General features: G+C 37.6%; 1 pseudogene; it reads right to left on the bottom strand.

Moving 5' to 3' along the window:
* Positions 1-410: 410 nt before the first annotated feature.
* On the bottom strand, positions 411-745 carry LOC130854231 (mitochondrial import inner membrane translocase subunit Tim9-like; annotated as a pseudogene).
* Positions 746-6623: the final 5878 nt, after the last annotated feature.

Genomic DNA, 6623 nt, shown 5'->3' with positions numbered 1-6623 from the left:
AATATCTGGAGGATAATTCCTATTGAAAAACATTTCAAGGTGTCCACAGACTGGTCAGAATGCTATGATACTATATGGTATAAACAACTACTCGGTGATATTTCCATTTATTTCACATAGTAATAAAACTTTTTTTCTTTGCTATACATGATTGAACACATATTTTGCTTTAAAAATAGCCACAATTGAAGAAATAATGGTTTATTTTTCTAATCAAGTGGCCAAGCTGCTGAATCTTAAGACCACAACAAATTTTGCACTAAACTTTAACTAAACAATAACACTTTCTATTTTGATTATTCCTGGTAAATTGCAACTTTGTTTCTCAGTAGTTTCCATTTGCCAAACAGTCATGACGAACAATTTAACCTGGTGGCTACCGCTTTTGGGGGATTTTATCAAGTGAAGCCTCATTTCCAGTGCAATAGTTGTTGGCAGTCCTTTGTTGAAGGTCCATCCGTCAGGACTTTTCTGTTGTGGTTGGTCAGGAGTCCTGCTTTGGCTACCAGGGCATCATTCCGCTGAATATGATATTCCTGAAACTTAATGGATAGTCTTTCAATCATTTAAAAATATTTCTGTAAGTAATGTTCTGAATAGGTTATCTCAACAGGTATCACTTCTCCTCCTTTTAAGAGAAATCTTTAACACAGTCCAAAAAGCATGTTTCTTTAAGTTTATAGTAGGTTCCCAGAAATTCCTTGAACTGTTTTATCTGATCAGAGTTTGTTATTTGTGCAGCCATATTTTTTTGGTATGTTTATCAGTCACTTTTTCTGATGCGTGAGTTTCCTTTTTGTTCTGGAAAAGCAGCTAAACTTTACTTGAATGTCTCCGGTGAGGCCTGATATTTTCCCTAAGCACAGGCTCTCCCACTTGGTACCAGTATGAGGCAGAGAGGCTAGTCTGGGAGCAGAGTGTTGGGGTGTGGGTGGGTGCTTGGCTGCTGGATGGCAGTGAACCTAAATTTAGTACTTGAATAGTTGAGTCACCACATGGGGAGTCACCCAGAGAGTTGCCAGGACCTATGGTGGTCTTTGCTTGAGTGGGAAATAACTTCTATGTGTTTAAGCCAGTGAGATTTTGGATCAGTTTCTCACTGAAGAATCACTTGGCCTAATCTGACTAATACAGGTAGCATCAGGAATTGAGGTCATTAGAGATAAGCTAAGAAAGCCAATAATAGCAATAGCTAGCCCTTATTAAGCACTTACTCTCCGGGATTTGTCCCATGTACTTGAATGAATTGTCTTTTTCGACTCCCACAATAACCTACTTAACAGACCAGGAGACTGAGGCATAGAGAAGGTTAATAGCACACCTAGGGTCACAGTTCATAATGTTAAGAGCTGGGATTCAAAACCTACATTTGATGTGATACCAAAGTTCATTTACTTCCTGAGTATACTCTAGAGTCATTTGGTTTATTCGCGTATTTGTCACTTTCTAAGTAAATGCAAAAATAGAACTTGTTTCTAAGGTGTCAGGTGAAATAGTTTTTAGAGGAGCATAGTAGATTTTTGTCTTCTGAGAAATTTCTTGGGATTCATGGAAACTTTATTTCCTTTGGGGCAAAAGGGGAAATCTCTGTTTCATATAACCTGCTTTGTTTTTATAATACCCACATGTTGGGCATACAGTGAGATTAGAGCCAAGCTTTTTTAGGATTTAGGAATGCTGATGTGATTAATATGATTTGATTTAACAGTGATGACAGCATAAAACAATCAGCAATTTAATGAATTAAATCTCATTTATATGTCTTCTGGGAAGGACTCTTTGTCAGATTAAGTAAGACTTGGTGACTTGCCTGCCTGTAAAGTTTTGAACTGAGCCTGGCTCTCCGCTATGAGGATCAAATCCCGAAGTCCTGGCTTTACTCAGCCATCATTTCCTTGACTCCTTCAGGAATCATTATTTTAATGAAGACAAATTCTATTACTTCAAACATTTATTCTTGATAATAAAAATTCAACCAGGACCCTCACTAATGAACTGGCAAATTATTTTACTCTACTGTGTTAAAGGTATTCGTCGGTATGGGTTGCTTTGGGGACATTTTTTAATGTATTTTTTTTGGTAGAAATTAAAAGTATTGATTCTTGAAGCTTCTCTGATGAATCTGGGAGCAGTCTGGGGGCAGAGAAAACACAAGATGAACTGAGACATCTTGTTGGACAAGAAAGTAAGGGAAATACTCAAGGACTAATGAGGGTGTGTGTGAAAAGATATTCAAGTCAGCTTGAAGGGGCTTCTCTTGGCACTATTAAGGGACTGTTCGAACATAGAAAAGGATATTGATTGTGACCGATTGTAGAAAGAGAAGAGGAGCCTTTTGTAAGTGTCTTAACGTAAGGGGAACAATTCTCTGTGAAAGTAGTATATGCAAGTTAAGAGCTTGGTCTGGCTTTGAATCCTGACTCTGTTACCTCTTTGCTGTTAACTTCTTAAACCTTTTTATGCCTCAGTTTCCACATCTGTAAAGTGGGAAGAAGAATAATAATGATAATAATAATAACAGCAACTACTACTACCTCAGAGGGGTGTGATAAGGGAATTAACTAAGATAAAGTTTGTAGGTAAAGTGTTTAGAACAGTCCCTGGCACATATCGTGTGCTAAGTAATTGTTATTTATTACATTACTTTTATTATTAGTGTCTGTAATACCCATTACCCATTAGGGAAGTGCCATACCAGCTCTTGGCTTTTTGTTGTTGTTGTTGTGGAAAATTGTTCTATTTTTTTCCAGCTTTACTGAGATATAATTGACATATAACATTGTGAAAGTTTAAGGTATGCAGTGTATTGACTTGATATATATATATTGCAAAATAATTACCACAGTAGTGTTAGTTAATACCCCTATCACTTCACATAATTACCATTTCCTTTTTGTGGTGAGAACATTTAAGACCTACTCTCTTCGTAGAGAAACTTTCAAGTATATAATAGAGTATTGTTAACTGTAATCACCATGCTGTATATAGATCCCCAGAACTTACCATCTTATAACTGGAATTTTGTACCGTTTGATCAACGTCTCCATTTCTGCCACACTCCAGCTCCTGGTAACCACCATTCTGTTCTCTTATAGTGGCCTTATCTGGCTTTGGTATCAGGGGAATGCTGGCTTCATAAAATGTGTTTGGGAGTGTTTCCTTCACTTCAGTCTTTTGAAAGAGTTTGAGAAGGATTGGTATTAATTCTTTAATGTTTGATAGAATTCACCAGGGAAATCATCTGATTCTGGGCTTTTCTTTGTTGGGAGATTTTTGATTACTGATTCAATCTTACTTGTTAATGATATGTTCAGATTTTCTATTTCTTTATGATTCATTCTTAGTAGGTTGTATGTTTCTAGGAATCTACCCATTTCTTCTAGGTTATCTGATTTTTTGGTGTATGTAATTATTCATAGCAGGTGCTTATGATCCTGATCCCTTGTGCAATATTTCTGTGATATCAGTTGTAATGTCTCCTGTTTCCTTTCTGATTTTATTTGAGTCTTCTTTTTTTCTTAGTTTGTCTTTCTAAAGGTTTGTCAATTTTGTTAATCTTTTAAAAAAATAACTCAAGTTTCATTGATCTTTTCTATAGTTTTTCTCGTCTTTATTTCTGCTCTGGTCTTTGTTATTTCCTTCATTCTGCTAACTTTGTAGCCTTGACCTTTCTTACTCTAGACTGAAAAACAAAATGTGCACTCCTAATTGGATCTTTGTTACAGCTGAATTGCTATCTAATACAGTAAGTCATCTCAGAGGCCACCGTGATACCAGGGAGATGGTAAAATCAAAAGTTGTGAAATAGAAAATCTGCAGAAATCCCACTGCTGTGTTAAGAGCAGTTCCATGATTCACTGCCCTGTGAGACTCCAGCCTCAAGCAAAGAGATTTGGTGAAAGCTTCAAGGGAAGGATCCCAGTGCAAAGGTCATAGTACTGATTGAAAGATGAAGGTAGAAACCTCAGGGGTCAAGAGGCCCAGGGGATCAAAGGGGAATCTGGACAGGGGCACTTAGGGATAAACACCATATTGTCAGTGACCTTCAGTGTTGAGATGACTTGGGCCAGTTGTGGTTTGCTTGGCTGTTAATTTCCCTGCATGAATCCTAGGAAGTGTCTCATCAAGAAGTCTGTGAGGACTCATACCTTTATCTGTCTTCCTGTCTGTCTGGAGCATTTAAAGACATTCATCTTAATCCTATTCCAATTAATGTTCATTGGAATTGTATTTGAAGTGGTATTAGTTCACCATAACACTTTGTAACATTCCTTTAAGTCATTTGAAAAATCTGCTTATGGAAGAAGAGAAATAAAATTTTTGTCTGAAGGTTAATTCACATTTCAATGTTTTAAAAAAGCTATGCTTCTAGAAATCATGTTTTAGTATCAATTGCAGCTTTAATTTTTAATGTAAGATAATGCCAAAGATAGGGTTTGCGATTCAGATTTTCACTAAATGCAAAATTTTCCTGGAACAGAGCAAATGCTTAAATCAAGTAGGGCCATTTTAGTCCTTATTTTAAGCTTTTCAACAGTGTAGTTGGCCTTACGAATAAGTCTGAAGGTCAAGTAGATGTATGTACTCTTGGAAAATTATTTAGTCTCTTTGAAACTCAGTTTCTCCATACAGCAAAGGTTGCACTTGGTGATTGTGAGCATGCTACAGTACTTGTGCAGTTCCCCTTTTCTCTTTTTTTATTACGACATTTTCTAAGGATCAGTTTTAGGTTCACAGCAAAATTGAGGGGAGGGTACAGAGGTTTTTTATATCTCTCCTGTCCCTACACATGCACAGCCTCCCCTATTATCAACATCCCCCACCAGAGTGGTACATTTCTTATAGGTACATTTCTTACATCCTACACTGTGATACATCACCATCACCCAAAGTCCATAATTTATGGTTCACTCATGGTGTTGTGCATGCTGTGGGTTTGGACACGTGTGTTATAACATGTACCCATCGTTATGGGACCATTCAGAGTATTTTCACTGCTGTAAAAATCCTCTGTGATCCAACTGTTCTACCCCACCCGCTGCCACCCCTTGGCAACTGCTGGTCTTCTTACTGTCTCTATAGTTTTGCCTTTTCTAGAATGTCATATAGGTGGAATCACTATGTAGCCTTTTCAGCTTGGCCTCTTTCATTTAATATTATGCATTTAGGTTGCTCCATGTCTTTTCATGGTTCAATGACTCATTTCTTTTTAGTGTTGAATAACATTCCCTCATCCGAATGTACCACAGTTTTTTATCCATTACCCTCCTGAAGACAACCTGTTGCTTCCAAGTTTTAGCAATTAAGAATGAAGTTCCTATAAACATCTGTGTGCAGGTTTTTGTGTGAACATAAGTTTTCAACTTTTTTTGGGTAAATACCAAGGAGTGCAATTGCTGGATTTTATGGTAAGAGTACATTTAGTTTTGTAAGAAACTGCCAAATTTTTTTTTTTAAATAAATAATTTATGTATTTTGGCTGCGTTGGGTCTTTGTTGCTGTGCGAGGGCTTCCTCTAGTTGCTGCTGGTGGGGGCTACTCTTTGATGTGGCTCTCAGGCTCCTCAATGCGGTGGCTTCTCTTATTGTGGAGCATGGGCTCTAGGCTCATGGGCTTCAGTAGCTGTGGCTTGCAGGCTCTAAAGCGGAGGCTTAGTAGTTGCAGCACATGAGCTTACTTGCTCCACAGCTTGTGGGATCTTCCCAGACCAGGGCTCGAACCCATGTCCCCTGCATTGGCAGGTGGATTCTTAACCACTGCATCAGCAGGGAAGTCCCTGCCACACTCTTTTACAAAATGGCTGTACCACTTTGCATTCTCACTAGCAATGAATGAGAATTCCTGTTGCTCCACATCTTCATTAGCATTTGCTATTGTCAGTGTTGTGACTTTTGGCCGTTTCAATAAGTGTGTAGTGGTTTCTCACTGTTGTTCTAATTTGCATTTCCCTGATGACATAAGATGAGGAAAACCTTTACATGTGCTTATTTGCCATCTCTATATCTTCTTTGGTGAGGTGCCTGTTAAATTCTTTGGCCCATTTTTTAAACTGGGTTGTTTTCTTATTATTGTCTTTTAAGAGTCTTTGTATTTTTTGGGTAACAGTACTTTATCAGACTTGTCTTTTGCAACTATTTTCTCCCAGTCTCTGGTTATCTCCTCATTCTCTTGACAGTGTCTTTCACAGAGCAGAAGTTTTCATTTTAATGAAGTCCAGCTTATTAATTCTTTGTTTCATGGACCATGCCTTTGGTGGTGTACCTAAAATGTCATTGCCATACCGACGTTTTTCTGGCCTTTCTCCTATGTTATCTTCTAGGAGTTTTATAGTTTTGCATTTTACATGTAGGTCTGTGATTCATTTTGAGTTAATTTTTGTGAAGGGTGTAAAGTCTGAATCTAGAAACTTTTTTTTTCTTTTTGGTATGTGGATGTCCAGCACCATTTGTTGAAAAGACTATCTTTGCTCCATTATATTATCTTTGCTCCTTTGCCAAAGATGAGTTGACTATATTTATGTGGGTCTATTTCTGACTCTATTCAGTTCCGCTTTTTTTTTTCTCCTGTAAATGCCTCTTCTCTATGCTGTAATTAGCCCAGAGGAAAAGGTTAGCTTTGTTTAT

This window comes from Hippopotamus amphibius, chromosome 5 (assembly GCF_030028045.1).
Source record: "Hippopotamus amphibius kiboko isolate mHipAmp2 chromosome 5, mHipAmp2.hap2, whole genome shotgun sequence".
NCBI lineage: Eukaryota > Metazoa > Chordata > Mammalia > Artiodactyla > Hippopotamidae > Hippopotamus > Hippopotamus amphibius.
The sequence above is the reverse complement of the archived record's forward strand: the minus strand, read 5'-3'. Positions and strand labels throughout refer to the sequence as shown.